The 22,286-nt window shown below is 45.9% G+C and overlaps 1 protein-coding gene and 1 pseudogene across 6 annotated transcripts in view; both read right to left on the bottom strand.

The window, feature by feature from the left end:
- LOC146785286 (E3 ubiquitin-protein ligase TRIM39-like) overlaps positions 1-22,286 on the bottom strand; it is a 581,054-nt gene that overhangs the window by 484,708 nt on the left and 74,060 nt on the right. The gene's annotated exons all lie outside the window — the stretch shown is intronic.
- LOC146785288 (NACHT, LRR and PYD domains-containing protein 12-like) lies at positions 20,340-21,686 on the bottom strand (annotated as a pseudogene).

A 22,286-nucleotide genomic window follows, 5' to 3' on the forward strand; every position in this document is an offset into this window, starting at 1 on the left:
ATGCTGTTTTTCTGTAGCACTCAAATGGGCAGTACTTGGTGGTGTTTGTGGTGCATAATCGCTGTGGAAGGAGCATGCGACCTTTTACTTGGGTATTTCTAATAACCAGAAACGGAGGTCATAGGGGGTTAAAAGGCACCGAGGTGTTGATGATATTACCTCCAAGTGGGTGGATATCGCTATAGATACGGCAATGTTTAATTGGCATATCCACTCTTTAATGAGCACAGTAGTGAGATATGAAAGGTGTTTTTAGATTGTGAAAAGAAACGAGGTGAATAATACACAAAGTTAATACGCTCAGTGATTTACAATTGTGCATATAGCCCCAGGTTGACAAATTGCACCTGCAGGAGATCCTAGGGGTGTGTGGTTAACGGTTAGAGAATACCCCTCGAGATGGTTTACCGGTATGAAAGATGATAGCAACCACCCGGTAAATATATCAGGACTGCTGTGTACCATATGTTACCGTCTAGGGCAAAAGATGCCTGGTGAAATTTTTATATTTTTAAGATTTCCTCACTGTTTTGGCATGGTCTTTGTCTCTTTTCTTTGTTTGTCTGTCAATCAATCTAGGCTCAGAGTGAAACTATAGTGAGGTGAAGACCGGCCCAAGCCATGATGAAATTGCTGCAAGGTATTTGGCAATGAAACATGTTGGCCGTTCCATTACTGAAGTGGTCCGCAACAATGTTTCCTTTTTAATCTGAATGGGCTCATGAAATCCAATAAAGTAGGCTGATTTGCCAGTGAGTCCCAACTCATTTTAGCTTGGAGAAGCGAGTATACCCTTTTTTCACGACGGGGGTACTAGGGGGACAGCAGAAAATAAGCACAGTTTGTGCATCTGTTCACATCTCACCTCTTATTTTTTCCTTTTCCTCACTCTCTAAACTAATATCCGACACATATTTTATTTTCCACGGTCAAGAAAGTCATCAATGATGATAAAAAAGCGAGCAAACTGGTGAGTACCTACCAGCAGCTCTCTTGGTGATGCTTATGTGAGGTACTTTCAGACCTTTCACACATTTTTCTTGTACACACCAATTAGTGGGGGTACTAAGCTGGTGGATTGACAAACACCGAAATGTAGACACTTGGGTCCAGCTGTTATTGGCACTCTTTAGGTTCCAGCCTTTGGGGCAGAGATATTACTTCCCTGCCTATAGGATCCTCATAAATCAGGTGTGTGAGCTCAATCAGGTCTTTGTTGATATAGTGATATAATGAGTGGAGGGCGACATGATTGATTATTCCCTCAGATGCTCCTCATTGTTGATGATGATGATGTATGCACAGGGGCTCAGACGTGAGAGCATTTTATCATATCAAAAAAAAAAATTGACAGACTTTGCCAACAGTGTGGAACCTTTAGTGGTCCAGCAGTCTTCTCCTAAACATCCTTTGGTTATCGGCTTTTGGTGATACTACTGAAATTATTACGGATAGAATTGCCTAGCCTTTTCTGATGAGCAGATTGCTTTACTATTGTCAGGCCCCTCATTATTACAGGACGCCCCTTTAATTAGTACCAGATCAGCGAGAGAGGAGTGGGAGATACTGACAAACACAAAAAAAATGCCAGATCAGGGTTGCCCTGCATGGGGCGTTGATGACTGAATATCTCTGCGCAGGTGCTGCCCCTGCGAGCTAGATAGTAAGGATAGAACCAAAAACATTTTGAGGATAAACAGTTCCAGGTGGACTGGAGTTACATTGCAAAAAAGTGTAACCGGGACTGGTTAATCCTTATTATCAATACAGCGAAGAGACTCAGCAAAGAGTCGTTGAAAGAGATAGTTGACCTTGAAGAGGCTATTAGGGGGACACGACCATCACTGACACCAAGGAACAGCTGATATGGATCCAAATTGATCTTGCGGATTATAAAAATTACATGGTCAACCAAAAAATCCAGAGTCTGAAACGCAAATTAGATCGGTTTTCTCATGAGTGGGCTTTACCCTATGTGGAAGATCAATATTATCAGCCCAGTACAGAACAGGGTTACCAAACAGGGGATTGTCGTCCGACTAGAAGAACCAAACACAGCTGGACATTTGACAACACTAGTAGTGAGGAAGAAGAGGCTAGTGAACAACCCCCGACATCTAATCAAAATTGAGTGAGATTTGAACGGCGTGTACTTCAGGACATTGCTGCCTTAGAGCAGTCGAATAGGCAGCAGACTTTCAGCAACATGGGTCGTGATGACTGGCAAGCAATAAATTCCTTACAGGAATGTAAGGAGGAGAGGCAGGAAGCCCACCAGAAGTACGGCGATTCCCGCTGCGGACCGGAAAGGGTGAGTGGTCTAGTCTCGGAAGACGAAGGAGGCCCCCTTACGTCATACGGAGGAGACGGCCAAAAGCGTGGGGAGATGGAGCCAGAAGAGAGGAGAGGTGGGTCGGAGATGGCAGGAGGAGACCGGACAAGCAAGTAGGACGAAGCAAAGGAGGAAGACACGGGCGGCGACGGAAGGAGGGCGGAGACCCAGGAGAGAGCATTGTACAATGCGGGCAAGCCCGGTGGCTCACCGAGGAGAGAGGACGCCCTGGGTCCCTATGCCATGGTCCTGGACACGGACCGTGGAACAAGGTGAGTACCTTTGGGAGGATCGTTTTGGTGGGGGTGGTGGGGAGGCACGAGGAAGTAGGTCACGCGTGTGTTTTTTTTGTATAACTACCACGCCAGCTTTTCCACTCACGCCCCTTCCTCACAGTCCGCTATAAACTGGTGACGGTAGCACATGCTGATAAGCCCCTAGTCTGCCAGTAACCCCTGGTTTATTTCTTTTTCTTCCTTTGTGTTTTTTTTTTTTTTGCTTTTTGCTGCACCACCAAACCGACGGGAGTGGTACACGGAGGAGCCAGGAGCCACCACGTTCAAGGCCTGAAAAGAAGACCAAGGGAAAGGAGCAGCCTGTTATCAGACGCTATCACTGCTGCGAAGAACACAGCAGTTCCTTATTTTTTTTTGTTTGCCCACAGAACAAAAACAGTGATTGCCTGAGAACCACCCCAGAAAAGAAATAAACCTCGTTTTCGTTGCAAGTACACCTGATCTGTTCCGTGGTCTCCTTTGTCATACCCCACCCCACTACAAGGACAATGAAGCTATAACTAAAAAACCGGCCTATAAGGGCGGCACGGTTGTGGTGATGAATACTAGGGATTAGGAGGCAGAGGTTTTGAGACTCCTGGGAATGTGTGAGAATTATCAACCGCTGACACTGGAGCCTATAGGGGAATTACAAGATCTTACTAGGGCCATGGTAACAGGTGCTAAAAAGAGAAGGTGAATCACCCATAAGGAAGCTGACTTCCTTATGAACCTCAAGCCCAGGATGCCGGCATTCTATATCCTGCCGAAAATTCATAAGGCACAGGACCCTCCTCCGGTTCACCCGATAGTATCGGGTATCCAATCTGTTTTAGAGCGGTTGTCCCAGTTTGTGGACTTCTTTTTGAGGGAGTCAGTAATAACTCAAGCTTCATATGTACAAGACACCACAGATGTCCTAAACATCTTGAAAACTATATAGAGTATGATCCTGAGCATCAATTTTTGGTGACAATAGACATCGAATCTCTTTACACAAGTATACCCCAAGATACCACGCTGGTGGCAGCAGCGCGTGCACTTGGGTCTCGAGAATGGTTTTACGATACACCGCAGTCATTTATGTTGCAGTGTGTGGAGTTGGCATTCACCAGAAATGTCTTTGGCTTCAAGAACAAATTGTACCTTCAAGTGTCCGGTACCTCTATGGGGGCAACTTTCACGCAGAGTCTGGCCTGCATTTATGTGGGCCAGTTTGAGGAGAACTTTATCCATCACATCTCTAATCCCTTCAAACAGAACATGTCTCTTTGGAAGAGGGTCATTGATGAGGTTATATGCATTTGGACCGGGGCTGAGTATAGACTGTTGGACTTCCTAGAGTGGCTCAATGGGTTGGATAGATGTCTTAGATTTACATGGACCATCAATAGGCATTCTGCCACTTAGTTAGACTTTGACATCACAGCTTTGGACAAAAAACTCCATACTATGGTCCACCAAAAACCTACGAACAGGAACTCACTTTTACACTATTGTTCCTTTCACCCTAGGGCCTTGTGTGATAATCTGCCCGTGGGCCAATTCCTAAGATATCGTAGGACATTATACGTAAACCAAAATGTATATGGAGCAATCTCAGGATCTGGTAACTAAGCTTGGAAGTAGAGCATATCCTACTCAAGTAGTGAAAAGAGCTCGTAGGAGCGCGCTGAACACTCCCCGTGATGCCTTACTGGAAAGAAATGAAAGGCAGAAGGAGATTTGCTTTAAGTTGTCACAACTTTTGACCCTATGTCTACAAATATCAGACAAATCAGCAGATAACACTGGTCTTTGTTGAACACAAATGCTGTTAAAACGTCGCCCCCGAGGTTTTCATTCAGGAGAACACCGAACTTGAGAGTTTGGTTGGTTCACACCCGCCCCATCCAACGTATTAAAGAATCTGGGATTCCATCTGGACATTACCCATGTGGTGGTTGCTCTGTATGTGATCTAACAGAGACAATGAAATGAGTGCAATTAGCTAACGGAAAGACATGGTACCTAAACAAGTTTAGCAATTGCAATACCACCAATGTGATGTATAGACTAACCCCTCTCCTGAGGACTGCATTATATTGGTTTAATAAGGCACAAAATCAAAGTCAGAATTCAGGAACACATCAGCACAACTGACCACACACCTGGTTCGACATTTTCAAGAACAAAGACAACTTCAGGGACATGAGGTGGACAGTGCTAGAAAGAGTAGTTGGAGATGCACACAATGTTGAAGACACATTGGTTAGGAAAGAGATGCAATGGATTTTTTCAGAGCAGGTGGACCAAGTTGGTCTGAACGATTACATTGAATGGAACAAAGTGGGCAGGGCAGGTAGCCTATATGAGGTGTGGACCAGACGTAAATGAATCAAGCACATCTGGTTCGTTAAGACCCAAGTGATGTATTGTTCCAAATAGCAACACTCTGCGATGTCAGTGATGGTGGTGGCTATATATCTGAGCACATTCCATTCAAATACATCCCCTTTATGTAAAATATAGAGGTACCGGGGTTGACCCAGCTGGCTGAATAGCTACGCCCTTTGCTAATTAGGTAACCTTGTGCACCACGGTACTTAGATGGTACAAGGAGGGCGTGTAGCTAGGGGATTGCAAGATTATGCCAAATATATGGAGAGATACACGTCTATTATTAACACTCTGGCATGCGCCTATAACAAAATCCTCTATGCTCACATATTGGAGATAAAAAAAAACTGTGTCTCACTTTTGCGTGCAACTATACCAACCACTGATAGTTGTGCACAGGTTTTTGTAATTCAAAGCTTCTTTTTTAATTTAACCCAAAGAATTAGCAATTCTAAGCCTTTTTTCTCTTAAAATGTTTTCACTCTTGTGACTCATGAACTCCACTGCTGAAATAACCTGGTGTGGCTATATTTTTCATTAATAACAAAATCGCTTCCATCACACCATTTAAAGATGGTGCCGACAATTGCCACCCGGATATCACATGGGTCCTTCCGGTGGCCGCTAGTGAAGTAAACCGTGATCGGCATGGGAGCTTGAGTTGAGCAAAGCTGGACTCACGTCTGTGTGCAATAAGAGTATGCGTGCCCGGGTGCAGGGCTGTGAGAGAGCTTGTTTTTCTGTAACACTCAAATGCGGCAGTACTTGGTGGTGTTTGTGGTGCATAATCGCTGTGGTCGGAGCATGCAACCTTTTACTTGGGTATATCTAATCACCAGAAACAGGGGTCAGAGGCGGTTAAAAGGCGCTGAGGTGTTGATGATATCACCTCCAAGAGGGTGGACATTGCTATAGATACGGCAAGATTTAATTGGCATATCTACTCTTTATTGGACACAGTAGCGAGATATGAAAGGTTTTTTTAGATTGTGAAAAGGAACAAGGCGAATAATTCACAAAGTTAATACGCATAGTGATTTACAATTGTGCATATACCCACAGGTTGACGAACTGCAACTGCAGGAGACTCTAGGGGTGTGTGGTTAACGGTTGGATAATACCCCTTGAGGTGGTTTACCGGTATGAAAAATTATGGCAACCACCCGATAAATATATCATGACTGCTGAGTACCATATGTTACCATCAGGGCAAAAGATGCCGGTTGACTTTTTTTTTTTTTTTTTTTTTTTTTAAGATTTCCTTACTGTTTTGGCATGGTCTTTGTCTGTTAATCAATCCAGGCTCAGAGTGAAACTATAGTGAGGTGAAGACCGGCCCGAGTCCTGATGAAATTGCTGCAAGGTATTTGGCAATGAAACATGTTGGCCTTTCCATAATTGAAGTGGTCCGCAACAATTGGTTTCCTTTTTAATCTGAGTGAGCTTATGGAATCCAATAAAGTAGGCTGATTTGCCAGTGAGTCCCAACTCATTTTAGCTTTGGGAAGAGTTTTTACCCTTTTTTCACTAGGGGGTCCTAGAGGGACAGCACAAAATAAGCACTGTTTCTGCATCTGTTCACATTTCACCTCTTATTTTTTCTTTTTTCTTACTCTCTAAACTCATATATGACACGTATTTTATTTGCCAGGGTCGAGAAAGGCACCAATGATAATAAAAACGTGAGCAAACTGGTGAGTACCTACCAGCAGCTCTTTTAGTGATGCTTACGTGAGGTACTTTCTGACCTTTCACACGTTTTTCTTTTTTCTTGTACACACCAATTAGTGGGGGTACTGAGGTGGTGGATTGACAAACACCAAAATTTGGACACTGAGGTCCAGCTGTTATTGGCACTCTTTAGATGCCAGCCTTTGGGACAGATATTACTACCCTGCTTATAGGATCCTCATGAATCAGGTGTCCAAGCACAATATCGTCTTTGTTGATATAGTGAGATTTGAAATTACCAAACAAAGGATACAACACCCTCATCTCATAGGCAAACCAGTAGAGGGCCTGAACGTAGATCTGTACAATCAAGATCAAGGGGATGGGAACGGTTGGGAGAGGGGGAAGACTAGCAGTATTAAAAAGAGCAAGGCCTGAGAGATGGGATGCGTGTATGAGAAGAGTGATGGCTGGACAAAAGTATATTTACAACAACAAACCACAGCATAATTACAACCAGAGGGGACATTACAACTTGACAGTAGGAAACACAGGAAAGCGACTTTGTGAGCAGGACCCATACATTGCACAGTTGAAGCCAAACCCAACCACTAGTTCTCTAGACCGCAGGCAGACCCCCACTAACTACAGAAACAAAGATAGCCATAGATCAGTGGAGTGGAAAATGTACATGACAAATGTCCCTAAACTTAACCTTTCTTCCGATAGGAAGGATGAAGAGTCATTAAAAAAATAAGATAACATACTGGATAAGACAAAAGCGTAAATGCTTATCAATAATACGTTCAGACATACAGAAAGTGGAACGTTTGTCGAATAAGCATGTAGCCTATGACACTATACTCCTCATCCAAAAATCAAAGAGCCTAGACAATGGTCTAATTGCACTTGACCTAAGAACATGCCCTCCCTCTAATACCCTGGTGAAATTTAAGCAGAACAGAAACAGTAACAATGCAGGAGAGAATCAGATAGAGCCCACAAATCCCTGAAAATCACCCCATCTCGGCCCATCCTAAAATAATCTGGAGGCAGTTGATTGACGGTCAACGCAGGACTTTGTACCTGCCCGATGTGAAAGGCCCTTGTGTACCCCTAGAGGAAATCTAACCCTACAGTTTATGGGGAGGGCATAATGGGAGATTCTGTACTAAACAGTCCCATCCCAGAAATGAAGAAGCCCAGCTACTGTAAAGGAGTTTAGTATCTTGGAGCATAGCAGGGCTGAAACAAAAAGTAATAGACCATGAATGGCAGGAGTATATGAACCAATAGGACTTTTGCCTGTTACAAGAAACCTGGGCACTGGAACCACCACATAAGTTGGGTTTTAAAACGTTTAGCATCAGCGCCGTTCCCTCAACGGGTGGCCTGGTCTTCTGGACAAAAAGAACTTTAAAGGGTGATATAACCCAGTTGGAATTACCAGCAGTAGATATTCTGGGGGTGAAACTAAAAACACAAAATAAAGCAGATATATATCTGCCAAATGTCTACAATAGATCAAGACCTACTAGTATGGAATCCCCAGTGATTGGACAATTTTGTAAGCTCCAAAGAACCCTAGGGCAACAGTAAATATAGGTGGAGATTTTAATTGTAAATCTGAACCGGTTGTAGGCTTGGAAAGTATTCCAGAGGAAGCGGATAAGGCAAGCGATGTTCCGCCCTTGGAGGCTGGCACCTCTGTATCCTGCACAACTGCAGTGGCCCAACTGATCCGATTAGTTTCAGGGCAGGGATTGAGGGCCTGCAATGGCAGGCTGCCCTCAGATAGACGAGTGCCTATACATTCAACAGAGGTCATAGTAAGAGTAGAATTGATTACATAATGGTCAGTGCCAACTCATAGGGTAATTTAATTGATTTAAAAGTAGAGGTTAGAGATGACAGTGATCACTTCCTACTGTGCTTAACAATGCTGGGATCTCTTTTCGAAACTTGGACTCTGGGAAATAATGCTAACGTTAGAAACCCAATCCAACCGATAGTTAGAAAAAAATCATACAGTTCTAAAAAAGCCATCTATTGTAGGCGATCGTAAAACTATGAAGAGGATTTATAATACCTTCTCAGATGTTTTAGCTCCTTATATAGATACATCTACGCAGGAGATCCCTATTGTACCATGGTAGATAAATTGAAACTGCTCTTGAGTTTAGAGTGAGAACAAGTACGATTGATCAGGTCTTCATACTTTTATGCATAGGTTGGAGATACACAAATTTAATGGGAGGACATCTGTATATAGCATTCATAGATTTGAAGGCGGCTTTCGATCTTATCCCCAGGGACTCCCATTGGAACTCCTTCGAAACTCAGGGAGTCCCTGCAGATCTTTTGACACAGATAGTCTGTTTGCATGAAGACAACTATGCAAAAGTTAGATGGGGACCCAGAGGTGAACTTACCGAGCCGATCCCTATAAACAGAGGAATAAGGCAAGGTTGCATACTGGCACCCACTATTTTTATTATACGTAAATGACATTGTGAATCACCTCCAAGGGTGTAAACACAATTTGCCAAAGTTAGTAGGGGTGCCATTACCGGCACTACTATTCGCCGATGACACAATCCTGTTATCACAAACTCCGAAGGGATTACCAAATCTATTAGACTCCTTCAGCGAATATTGTGTTTTCAAAGGCCTCGAAGTAAACTCCAACAAAACCAAATACATGGCCATAAATCGCATAAAACTTTTTAAGAAATATATTACAGTTCAAAAACAAAAGCTAGAATGTGTCCAACTTCAACTACCTTGGCATCACATTAGACACAAAATTGACATGGAATTCACACTTACATAAATGCAAGGCTATCTCGCTCCAAAACCCCATGCCAATATTGAAAAGCAACAGAAAAGTGCATCTAAAGCAGTGACTCCCACTCTTGAAGTCTACAAGTACAGGGCACAATCCGCAACCCTCTATGGAGCAGAGCTCTGGGGGGGCCACTTGGCAAAACATGCTTACAGAGGTTGAAAACAAATTTCTAAGGATGTTTTTACATCTGTCTGTACGCACTCCTAGGATTCTAATTAGTCAGGATAGCAACATAAAGCGAATAGACCAACAAGCTACATTGAGACCTCTGGTATTCTGGGTCCGTCTGTGGACCATAGAAGAACTTAAAAACTATAAATAGGGGCTAATCGAGATACTGAGACTCGACCAGCATGCAACACTTCCATAGGTTAGACATGCGTAAACATCGTTCTGTAAACTAGGTCTAGACCACTTTTGGGACACACCCAGCACATTAACTACATTTTCAAAAAAGATCTTGAAAAATACATAGTGGGCGTACATGCAAAATAGTATCCACCACTGTTCTGAAATAGGTAGGTAAAAATCCCAGTTCCTATTAACAAAACCACTTCCCTCTTTTGAACAATATTTGGATGCAGTTCAACCGCAACTGGACAACTCATTGTACATGAAGTTTCATTTTGAGGTCCTACAGGTCAACTACAATACAGCAAAATGGTCACATAATAGCAGTGATGATAGAGAGGCCTATTGAGCCCTAGGTTCACTTAATGCAGTAGAAAATGACTCCCATATATTATTTGTTTGCCCAGCGTATGCCACACCAATGAAAAATGGATTAAACCCCTGTGTCAAAATTTGGGATAGAATTTTTAAAACTTATACATCCCAGAGAATTGTTTTTAGTGTAAGCAGATATGTATTTACTGTGAACCTAATAAGCAAGGGAAAAGACATTACATTTTAGCTATTTGTGTCTTGATTTTCAAACAATGCACTTTATTGCACTTACACTTTATTAACTTATGCCTCGAACTAATACTCCTTCAATGACTGAAACATTACACAACGGCATAAAGAATCAGAACACGGTTTTATATTCATAATCAATGTATGTGTTATTTATTTTAAGATAATTTCTGAGCAAGTGATCACAACTGGAAAAACACGGGCATTTTTTATATTTAATTTTAATCGTTATGAATGTATGAAATGCACAAATCTGCATCCTTTATGATTTTTTAAACCAAATAAAGATTATGAAATGAATCAGTTGTGTAAGGCCCACAACCAGGTGAATCGCCATATATATACCGCCGTAAAGACATAAGGTGAATCTCCTACAACTGCAGGGAACCCATAGAGGCAGTGCATCCGCACGTCTATTCTAAGCTATGCAGTATTTCAGGTATTCCCATTATGATACAGAAGCCTCTGCACGAGGGAAACTTGGGCTTACCTTACATATAAGAAAAGGGAAGGTTTGGGCCTCAAGTGGGTGCACTTGCCAGAACATGGCAGTTCACAACTGCGCACGCAGATACTACACTGGTAGGTCTGAGATGCATTTACAGGGCTACTCATGTGTGTGGCACAAGAAGTGCTGCACGCCCAGTAGTAGCATTTTAATTACAGGCCCTGGCACACACTGCACTTTACTGGGGACTTACCAGTTAATCAAATATGCCAATCATGGATAACCAATTATTGTTATAATCTATGCAGAGAGCATCTGCACTTTAGCACTGATCAGCAGTGGTAAAGTGCCAGAAATCCAAAAGACCAAACAAAAAAAAAAAAAAAAAAAAAAAAAAAAAAGGGAAATCAAGCTCAGAAAAATAGGAGGCAAAAAGTTTGGGGATAAAACCTGTCAAAAAGGCCAGGTCTAACAGGTCCCCAAAGATAAATGCAGGTGCCCGCCCCCACCTGCAACCACAGGCTCAAATGAAGCTCTGGAGCAGGAGCATTTGTGGAGGAAGTGATAACTCCATGGGGCTTATTTACAAGCCCCTTGCGCTGCGTCACTTTTTGTGATGTACCTGCGGCGCATTTTTCTGCCCCATATTTACAAGGGCATGAAAAGCCACCCTTCGTGTCGATTCCTGTCCTTGTCAATACGGCTCCTTTACAAGCAGCACTCTGTGTTAACCCCTTGGCTGCGGCAGGAATTCCGCCGCAGCGCTGGGGGGGGTGTTTGGGGGCAGCGCGGTGGCGCTGTGCTCATGATGGAGCCACTCTGTCATGAGTCACGGTTGAGCTGTGCTCATGACGGAGTGGTTCCGTCACGACTCCGCCCACTGCGCTAATCGCCCGCACAGGCGGGGAATTAGCGCCGTGTGGGCGGAGCGGCGGCCAACGGCCGCAGCATGACGGAACCACTCAGTCATGAGCACACAGCACCCGTGGCTCATGACGGAGTGGTTCCGTCATGAGCGGGGAAGGGTGCATTCCGTGGGTGTTGCTGTGGGTGTTCCCACCCAATAATGACGTTTCTTTGCTATTTGTACAGTGCTCAGGTGAGAAATGACGTGTCTGATATTTTTACACCCAGAGCAATATTGTGGAAGACGTCTGCTGCTTAGCCACAGTCTCAGTAAATAGTTACGTTTCTTTGCTACTTGGACGGCTGCTGGCCAAACAGTACATAATTTCTGCTCTTTAGGTAAATAATGAAGTTTCTTTATATTTGCAAGGCTACGATGCAAAAAGTACATAATCTCTACGTTTTAGCCATCAGCCAGGTACACAGTGAAGTCTCTGTGCTATTTATAGGGCACAGGCCAATGTGTACATACTCTGCTATTTAGGCAGTGGCAAGTTAAATACTGAAGTGTATTTGCTATATGTAATGGGCAGGAGAAATTGTACATCATGTCTGCTATTTTGCCATCGACTGGGAAAGGAGGGGTTTGTTGGCAATTTGCATGGCCACTAAATAAATAGTGCAAAATGTGTGCACTGGCTGGGTGAATAATGAAATGTATTTGCTCCACTTCCAGCCTATCCCTGCATAATGTGTGCTAGTTAACATAAATGTTGCTTGTTTCCACGGCTACTGGCCAAAACTGTGCGTAATCGCTGATTTTTATTGAGAATCCATTTAATAATGATGTTTCCTTGCTATCTGTACAGCCGCCAAGCAAATAGAAAATAATCTCTGCCATTTCTATAAACAGAAAACAAAAGTCTCTATTTTTTTCTTTGGCATGCTAGATGGCCAACACCTATTTGAATATCGAACTGCATATTTAATAATTACCAAAGACAAAAAAGCGTGTTAAGATACATTTCGGCACAATGTTACCTATTGAAAAACTGCCGACAACGGCTTCTTTGCACTCATGTTACCTTTGAGCAAAAAGCACTTCCCAACGCACACATAAAACAAAGGAATTCGGTGCCAATCTCACAGCAATAGTAGCCCATCAAAGTCTGTGCCCACAGAGCATTCCAAATGGTGGTTTCTCTATATAAATTCTACTCAACCGATAAATTTCAGCTGACATACCCAACTCCGTTTAATCAAGATGGGCGCATATTTGTGTGCGCCAAAACCGTGTACGCGTATCGTTTATTCCCCTTACCTCCTGCTATATTTCAGACTTTAATGTAGGTGAAGCAAGGATCAAATAAAGTTCCTGCCTGACCCCAACACACTTCTGAAAATTGATCGGTCCCCTAGCTTAGTGGTCTCAGCCGTGGCGTCAGAGAACACGCGCTTCTCATCTCGCACAGAAAGCAATGCCATACTCCCGTGACGGACTTCATTTCATGTTTTCTGTTCCCTCCGTTACCTTCAGATGTCTTTCTTCCAAGCTGCTGGGGTCGGCGGGCAGTGTGCAAATGGCGTGGCGCAGCCCTGTCGCTGGCAACGGGTGCTCTAGGAGTCCACGCCAAGGTTCGGTGACGTCACAATGCCAAACGTGACTGCTCAGACTTGCCGTAGATCCAGTATATAGGATTGCTGACGTAGTCTGGAAAAATACCATGGGGGTTCGTAGCAGGTGATTATATCACCTGCTAAGCATGCTGGTGAAGCCTCAAGGTACAGGATTATAGTCTCCGTTAACCAGCGGCTCACTCGGTTGTTTGTAACACAGAGGGATGTGCTGCTGCACTGTCCGGCTGAGTGGGGTTTGTCCAGGGGTGCATTTATAAAAAAACATAATAAATACAAACTTGATTTCTATGTAAGTACAATTTAAGCTTTAGCCTTTCACCTGAAGACATTTTAAGTGACATAAATGCTCTTTTTCGGGTTTTCTTAACGATGCTTGTACCTTTCAAGGCCAAATATTGCACTGTCACAACTTACTCTGATGACAAGTATTATTCTCCAGTATGTGCTGAAACGTATACCCTCTGAAGTTGTAACGAAAAACATCTGCTGCGAAGGACCTTTGAGATCTTGCGTTTTAGCAGATCTGCAGTGAGAAATAAATACGTTACTGTAGAAAGGTGGGTTTCTCCCCCAAAGTAGCACAGGAGGCAGTGCTGAATTATACTGTGTGTTTATTCAATTATAGCACACAACACACAAGAGCGCCGGGCCACACAACCTTGCGCGCCGCGGCTCCGCTCTCAATCCGCCCCACACGCTGCTCGCGCATGCGCATATCGTCCGCCTCGCGTTCTCTTCTCGCGCGCCGCGTCATCACGCAGCGTGCGAGACTAGAACGCACACTACATATCCCCCTCCTTTTTCACATTTTTGATAACATATAGTCCTCACTGTCTCTAGGGCTTACACCCTCCATCGAGTTCAAAGTCCTTGAAGCGACTGTGCTTCACAATCACTCTGCCTGCACGGGTGCGCCTTACCGGGGTGCCAGGGTTACCAGGATTCTCGCTTCCAGCTGGGCTGTGGCCTCGATGTTGTTCGCCTCTCTCCCCTCCTCCAGGGCTGTGGCCGTCCTCCATCGCCAGCTCTTCCGTTTCCTTTAACCCCGGGGGGCCCTGCTCCTCTCTGTCCTCTTTCTCTGCTGTTCCTCCCCTTCCTAGGGTTGGACTTTCTCCATTTTCTTTCGTGTATGTCTCTTGGGTTGACTGTTCATTCTCTTCCTCTGGCCATTTCATGATCTTGTTACATTTTGCCATGCGGTCATGGGACCACACGTTTCCATCGCTGAGTAAGGCGGCTCTCTCGTATACCTCCTCCACTTGTAGAGGCAGGCTGTACTTGCTGTCTCCCTTCTTCCTTCGTACTGCTAGCTTAACTCTCACCCACTCTCCTTTCTCCAGAGTGGCATTCTTGACCTTCCGTCTCTTATTGTAATGTTCCGTGTACACCCTCTGGGCTTTTTCCAGGTTGTGTTGTACCACCGCCGGAGACCATTGACTTGTGATAGTCTTTTCCCTCCATATGACGTTGTCTTTGGTGAAGGGGTGCCTCCCCCGTAGGATTTGGAAGGGGCTGTACCCCGTCCCCGTGGGGGTGATGCGGTAGGCCCACACTGTTTTCTGCATCTCTTTCTCCCAGTCCTTTCCCATCATGATGGCTGCTTGTATGGATCCCATCAGCACTCTGTTGAAGCGCTCCACCTGCCCGTTGCTCGCCGGGTGGTACACCGCCGTGTGCAGCAATTTGATCCCATTGCGCTCTGCATATTTGTTCCATTTTTCCGACCTAAATTGGGGTCCATTATCGCTCAACAGAGATCTGGGGATGCCTTCTCTCAGAAAGACCCAAGTAAGGAATTTTATCACAGTTTCTGTTTCCATTTCTTCCTGTACGTGTATCTCCTACCATTTGGAATACTTGTCGACCAAGACACAGATGTACTGGGGTGTTCCATGAATGTCCAGTACCGGCCCCAGGATGTCCACCGCCACGTCTTCCCATGGCCCACTAGGTACGGCGAATTTCCCCAGCGCCGGCCTTAGGGGAACCAGCGTCTTGTCTGCTCCTTGGCACTGTCTGCACTCCCTCACTTGCCTTTCCACTTGAGCATCCATACCTGGCCACCAGTACATGTGTTTCGCTTGCGCCTTCGATTTCACTATACCCAAGTGTCCTTCGTGTAGTAACGTGAGTAGTCGGGGGACCACTGCCGCTGGGGGAACCACTTTGTCTCTCCTGTACAGGAATATTCCCTCGTTCCCTACAGATAATTCTTCTTGTACTTCGTAGTATTTCCGGAGGACTTCTAGTCGCTTCTTCTCCGGCCACCCCGTTATTATATGTTCCTTGACCTTGCGGATCTCCTAGTCTTCTCCGTATGCCTGTATCCAGTCTTGCTTGCTTATCACCCTTTCGGGATCCTCCATTATTGCCACCATCTCGTCTTCCTCAGGCGTTTCTTCCGGGGCACTCTCCATGGCCGCTGCTCGGCTGAGATAGTCCGCCACTTTATTCCGGGTCCCCGGAATATACTCTACGTCGCATCGGTATTCCAGTAATTTGAGCGTCATTTTCGCTATGCGGGGTGTGGCTCCTGCATGCCCGCTCGGGGTGAGCACCTTGACCAAAGGCTTGTGGTCCGTCTTCAGTGAGAACCTTGTGCCCCATAGGAACTGGCGATATTTTCCCATCGCCCACACCACCGCTAGCATCTCCTTCTCAATCACACTGTATTTCTGCTCCGTGGGCGATAGTGTCCTGGACGCAAAACTGAGTGTCTCCACCTGTCCATCACTCCCTTCCTGCAGGAGTACGGCCCCTAGGCCTTTCTCGCTAGCATCGGTCGTCAGAATCGAGCGGCCTTGTGGGTCATATCCCTGCAGGGGCACCTCATGACTGATGTCTTCCTTCAGTGCCTCAAATTCTTTGTGTGTCTTCTGTCCATTTGTATGCTGTTTTGTCTCTCGTTGGTTGCCTGAGGTGGTGGGTCTTGGTTGCAAAGTGTGGCACGAATTTGCTGTAATATTCGGCCATCCCTAAGAAGGACCTTACTTCCTCTTTGTTGCTGGGTGCAGGTGCATTACATATCGCCTCCACGTTCGCCCTTTTGGGAGTGATGCCATGTCCGCCTATTTCGTGCCCCAGGTAGGTGACGGATGTCATGCCCAGTCTGCACTTTTCCCATTCGGCTGTCAGGCCCTTGTCCTCTAGCACTCTGAGTACTTTCTCCAATCTCTCATCGTGTTCTCTTCTATCTGCCCCCATGACCAGTATATCGTCCTGAAAGTACAGGACGCCCTCAATGTCCTGAAACAGCCGGTGCATCAGCTTTTGGAACACCGCTGCTGCGGAGGCTAAGCCGAATGGCATTCTACGGAATTGGTAGCACCCGAAGGGTGTGATGAACGATGTCAACTTCCGGCTTGACTGGTGCAGGTCTATTTGGTGGTAGGCAGACTTTAAATCGATGGTGGAGAACCACTTCACCCCTTTGGTCCTGGCTAGCATTTCCTCGATGCGCGGTAAGGGGAACTTCTCTACTATGAGACACTTGTTTAGTTCCCGAAGGTCCACACAGAGGCGGACTTTCCCATTGGGTTTCATCGACACTACCAGGGGGGCGAGCCATTCCGCGCTGTCAATCGGCTCTATTATCCCCTCCTTTTCCAGCCTGTGTAATTCCTTCTGCACTGCTTCTTTCACCGGGAAGGGTATGTTTCTGACTTTGTGGGACACCGGACGGGAGTTTTCTTTAAGCACTATCCTGTGTGTAAATTTTTCCAGTTTCCCCACCTTCCCTCCGAATACCCTCGGGAATTTATGCTTCATCGCTTCCAGTACCGGCCAGCTCCCTGGCGACTGTCATGAGGACTTGTGTGTCGCCTCCCGGGTCTAGTTTGATCCCTAGATCCCCTTGGTCCATCCATCCCAGTATGGAGGGGCCTTTCTCCGCTATGTACAGTTTGCACTCGGCTTGTCTTCCCCGGAATTCAAAGGTCAGCTTTCGGTACCCTACCATGGGTATCGGTTCCCCTGTATACGATACCGGACGAATGTCTGGGGGTTCCAGCCTTGTTCCCAACGTTGGTTCAAACTGCTCCTTCCATACCGCTTCTTGGATGATGGTATACGGGGATCCCGAGTCAATCACTATTTTGATGTTCACTCCTCCTATCTTCATGTCGCATTGGGGTTTGCGGGTTCTCCTCCCGTCTATCCCCAGCACTTGATCCTCGATACACAGTACCTCTACATCTGCCTCCTGCTCGTCTTCTTCTCGTTGCTCCTGTTCCACATACTTCACCACGGGTCTCTTAGTCTTCCTTCGGCAGACTTTCTCATAGTGGCCCATTATGCCACAGAACATGCACTTCGCCCGGAACGCCGGGCATCTCTTGTCCTGGGCCACGTGGGCAGGGCTGCCGCATCTGTAGCACGCTCCAATGTTGTCTCTTGTCTGTTTCCCCGTTATTACCGTATTCCCCTTCCACTTTGGGGGTCCTCTGCTCTCCTGAGCTGGTTGCTTACTTCTCCCCTGCGTGTCCGCATCATCCACCTTGTTCACCATGACTTTGGGGACCACCTCTCGTTTCGCTGCCTCCGCGCACCGTTTGGTCAGCTCAGCTTTCTTCACCATCGCCATCACTTCTTTTAATGGCGCCTCGCTGTTAGCCCACAGTTTATCTTGCACGCTTTTGTTCATGGTATGCATGCCGATTTGGTCCTTGATAAACTCATCGTTCAGGGCTCCGTATTTGCATGTCACTGCCAGTTTCTTCAAGGCCGCCACATATTCGTCGATGGTTTCTCCTGGTTCTTGTCTTCTCTGTTGGAAGTTGTACCTGTCCATCGATACACTCACCGCTGGGCGGTAGTGGGCGTCCAGGTTCTCCATGGCGTGCTTATATACGTCGTCGTCCGTGTTTTGTCTAAGTTGCGGCACCAGATTCTGGTAGACTCTTATGCCTTCCGGGCCCAAATTGTGCAGGAGTATTCTTTTCTTCCTCGCACTGGGGAACTCTTCTCCATTCTCATCTTCTAGAGCCGCCAGGTAGTTCTTAAAATATTCCCGCCAATCTTCCCACTTCATTTGGGGTTCTCCTGGTCTTGGCAGGAACGGTATGAGCGCCGTCAGTGAGGTACCTTGGGTGCTCATCTCTCCTCTCTTCCCTGGCGCTGCACCTGGGCCTCTTGGACTCCCTGGAGTGTCTACCCGCTCTGGTCGTGCCTGCTCTTTCTGTCGCGTCTCCTTCGACCCCCCCGTCGCTGCCTGCCGCCGCTTCCGCCAGGATCTCTGCGACTAGGCCTCACTCGTGCCCCACGTGGTTTCACGCTATATGTAGGTCTCTGCACGTGGTCCGTACCGTGTGTTGGCTGCCTCTGCCACGCTCTTCGTGTGTTCCCTGGGGACTGTTCTGCTCCCTTTTTTTTTTTTTCCGTCGGTCGGTCCCCACTGCTCTGGCCTGTGCTCTCTGCTGGTGGTTCAGGGTCTATCTGCTGGCTGCAGTTGTAGCTATCCCACTCTCGTCGCCACTGTAGAAAGGTGGGTTTCTCCCCCAAAGTAGCACAGGAGGCAGTGCTGAAATATACTGTGTGTTTATTCAATTATAGCACACAACACACAAGAGCGCCGGGCCACACAACCTTGCGCGCCGCGGCTCCGCTCTCAATCCGCCCCACACGCGGCTCGCGCATGCGCATATCGTCCGCCTCGCGTTCTCTTCTCGCGCGCCGCGTCATCACGCAGCGTGCGAGACTAGAACGCACACTACAGTTACAAAAGCAAAATGACATAGTTGGAAAAAAAAAAATCAGTCTCCCACAGATCCCGGAGGCCCATCTACTATTATCCTTCTCTGTCCCACATGTGTGCTGTGCGGTTGTGCTTGCATGATGCATGTGAAGGAGTCCACGTGCTGGTAAGGGTGCCTTCTCAGAGTTCGTGGGAAAAGGAGCGCAAAGAAGACGGAGCAATATCACCTGTGCAGAAGGAGCAGAAACTTAACTGTTACTACAGGTCGAAAAGCCTTTCCTGGTGGCCCTTGTCTGCTCTCAGTATGAATGCACATATGCACGGTAAATAGTTACTACATCTCAATGAAGGGAAAATGTAGCCAGGGAACAATGAGAGGAGGGAAACATTTAGGAATGTATTGACCATAAAAAAGATTCCCACACTGCAAGAAATGGTGAGACTCTGAGGGCTGCGAGAAGGTACAATGAAATCAAGTATGTGGCACAGGGACATACAAGAGCAACGTTTTAAATGCTAAGGACATTTCTTATCAGTTTACATTTACAGCCAAGTATGGAAAGGTTTGGTGTGGGAGTCATAATGTTAGTGTTCTATTGTGCTCTGGCATCTAACCGGATCAATGTATCCATTTCAGCAGCCTTATTCGATTGAGATGTACATTCAGCAGCTTTGGTTTGCTGCTTTCATCTTGGTGGGCAAAGCAGAAATGTTTCTGTGGCGGGTGGGGGGGGGGGGGGCGGGGGTAATGAGCCCGAGGAAGGCAGAGATTCCCAGAGGAACTTGGCAAAGGTAACAGAAGAGCTTCTTACTAATTTTGACGAATGGTGTAAATGTATACTTACTCCAGCTAAATTTGTGTAACTGGGATGTTTTCTTCTTCGCTGTGTTTTAGCGATAAATCCAGGGCTGGTTCCAATCCAGATTAAGCAGCATAGTTTAAACTGTATAATGTGTTAAGTGACCAAATATAATTAAAACCCCAGCAGTGGTGTAACAGATCATGATGGAGCCCCCCCCCCCCTGCAGAATCTGAGGAGGGTTCTTCAAGTCGCCCCTATCTCACTGATATTCACTGGCCTTGGGATGAAGGGGGGAGGGGTTTGACAGTTGGGGGCACCTCTGCACCGAATGGGCTGTGGTGGCTTGACCTCCAATAAATCTAAACAGAAAGTCTAAATTTGAATCAAATGACTGAATCAAAATGCCTTTTAGCATTGGGACTACAATGACATGAGCCTGCAACAATTCGGCCGCACTGATACGGAGTCCTCCAGACCATGGACTCCAAAGTTCTAACATGAGATGCAGAAGAAATTCATGCCCTGACATCGATGCAAGCAGGAAGTTATTGCGATGTAGTCAACAGGCTCTGAAGTGTTGTTGCAAATGTAAATCAGGTCTTTCTTCTCCAAGGCACTTCTTACAAATTTGTCCTCATAAATTTCATACCAGCAACCCATAGAGTAGGAGAACTACTTCCTCACACATCTCGCTTGACTGTGCTCGCAGACTCCAGTCCAGCATCTATTCCTGGAGAGGCTTTGATCAAGCTCCACCTTTAATCTTATTCCACACTCAAACAAAAAAGGAAGCAAAGGACAGACAAAATAAGTTTCATCGGGGGATTTCTTTCCTCAATGGCTGCTCAATAGGAATGTGGTGTAGAAACAAATCGAAATAATAGCTTTTGAGATCTGCTTGACGTACCTCGGAGTACAGGAAGTCCTCCAGCAATTTCAGATGCATCTCCACATCACCGGTGTATGCACAACACACTGCTGCAAACGGTTCATGGAAAACTAAGTAGGCAAAGATGTAATAGGGTCCATTCTGTCTCCCTTTCCAACTAACCTGGTTTAGGGGGCAGCTGGAAGCAGCCATAGGATGTGTGTGTCTCATGGGTCTGTATGTCTGCTCACTGAAAATAACTTTCTTCTGCTTAATACCAGGCAGAGCCAATGTGGTGAGACCCTTTGTCTATCAAAGCCCAGTTGATCCTTTTCCAATAGATAGGAGTAGAAGGAGGTGAGGAGTTGGGCTGGGGTATGCTCGCACCGCACAGATATGCTCCCCACTTTCAGAGATTGACAGTTCAGTTAACAGGCCAGGGGTATGAAGCATATGGTGATCAGGTCTACATCATGCTGCACGCAGTTGATTGCCACGGTTGCCGTGCTCTCACTGTGGAAGAACTTGCAGAAATACCGTCACTGCTCATCTACTGAAAATCCAAATATGGTTGCATGTCTGTCAATAGTACTTAGGCCGATGAGTATTCCCAGCTTGGCAGTAGTGAGTAAGGAAGCCTCAGGTAAATCCTTTCTCATGAGCAGCTTACCAAAAATGGCCAGAGGAGGAAGCTTTGTATCAATAGACACATCCTGGCTTGATTGTTCATCACACATGTCCACTTCATCAATCCCATCCAAAATTATGAGAACTTTTTCGGGTCCTGCTAGCAAAGCCTCTTTCAGCGTTTGTACTGACCCTTTGAAGTTGTTAAATAATACATCAGTCAGACGGAATTCATCCTGAGAAGCAGTAAAAACGGAGCATCTCACACAGAAGACCAACATGAACAGCTCATTGTAAATCAGTCCAGAAGCCCACTTGAACATCAATTTATGAGCAGTGAACATCTTTTAGATTCTAGCCATCCAACAGAACGTGTGTTTGGTAAGTTGCAATGATGGTCCTCTTGAAATAAATCCTTGACGTTAATGCACCTTCCTTGGTGTTCGAGTTCCCTTGGGCTTTCCTGGTGAATGCTTCCTTTATTCTTTAGAAGGGATTCTAAGTCAGCCTCATTCTCTTGCCTCTGCTCTACTATGACAACATCTCTGTAGAACTGATCAAGGCCTTGTTGGCCTTGTCCAGCACAAGACACTTAGGCCTCAATTATAGAGTGTTTAAGTAGGAAAGTAGGATCTACTTATATGGTTACCCCCACTTTTTGCCTTGTGCTAACCTGTATTTTGACTAGTCTGACTGGGATCCTGCTAATCAGGACCCCAGTCTATCTGCTTTCTCCCAAAATTGTTGTGTTGAGTCCTTAGGTACACTCCAGATTGGATACGGGGGTACCCTTCTCAGTCCCTAGTATATGGTACTAAGGTACCCCAGAGGTCTCCCACGGGCTGAAGCAAGCATTATGCCACCCATAGGAGACAATGCAAAATGGATCTACAGGCCTGCCATTGCAGCCTGTGTAAGTTGTTACTTGCACCACTTACTTAAGA

Source organism: Triturus cristatus, chromosome 11, assembly GCF_964204655.1.
Source record: "Triturus cristatus chromosome 11, aTriCri1.1, whole genome shotgun sequence".
NCBI lineage: Eukaryota > Metazoa > Chordata > Amphibia > Caudata > Salamandridae > Triturus > Triturus cristatus.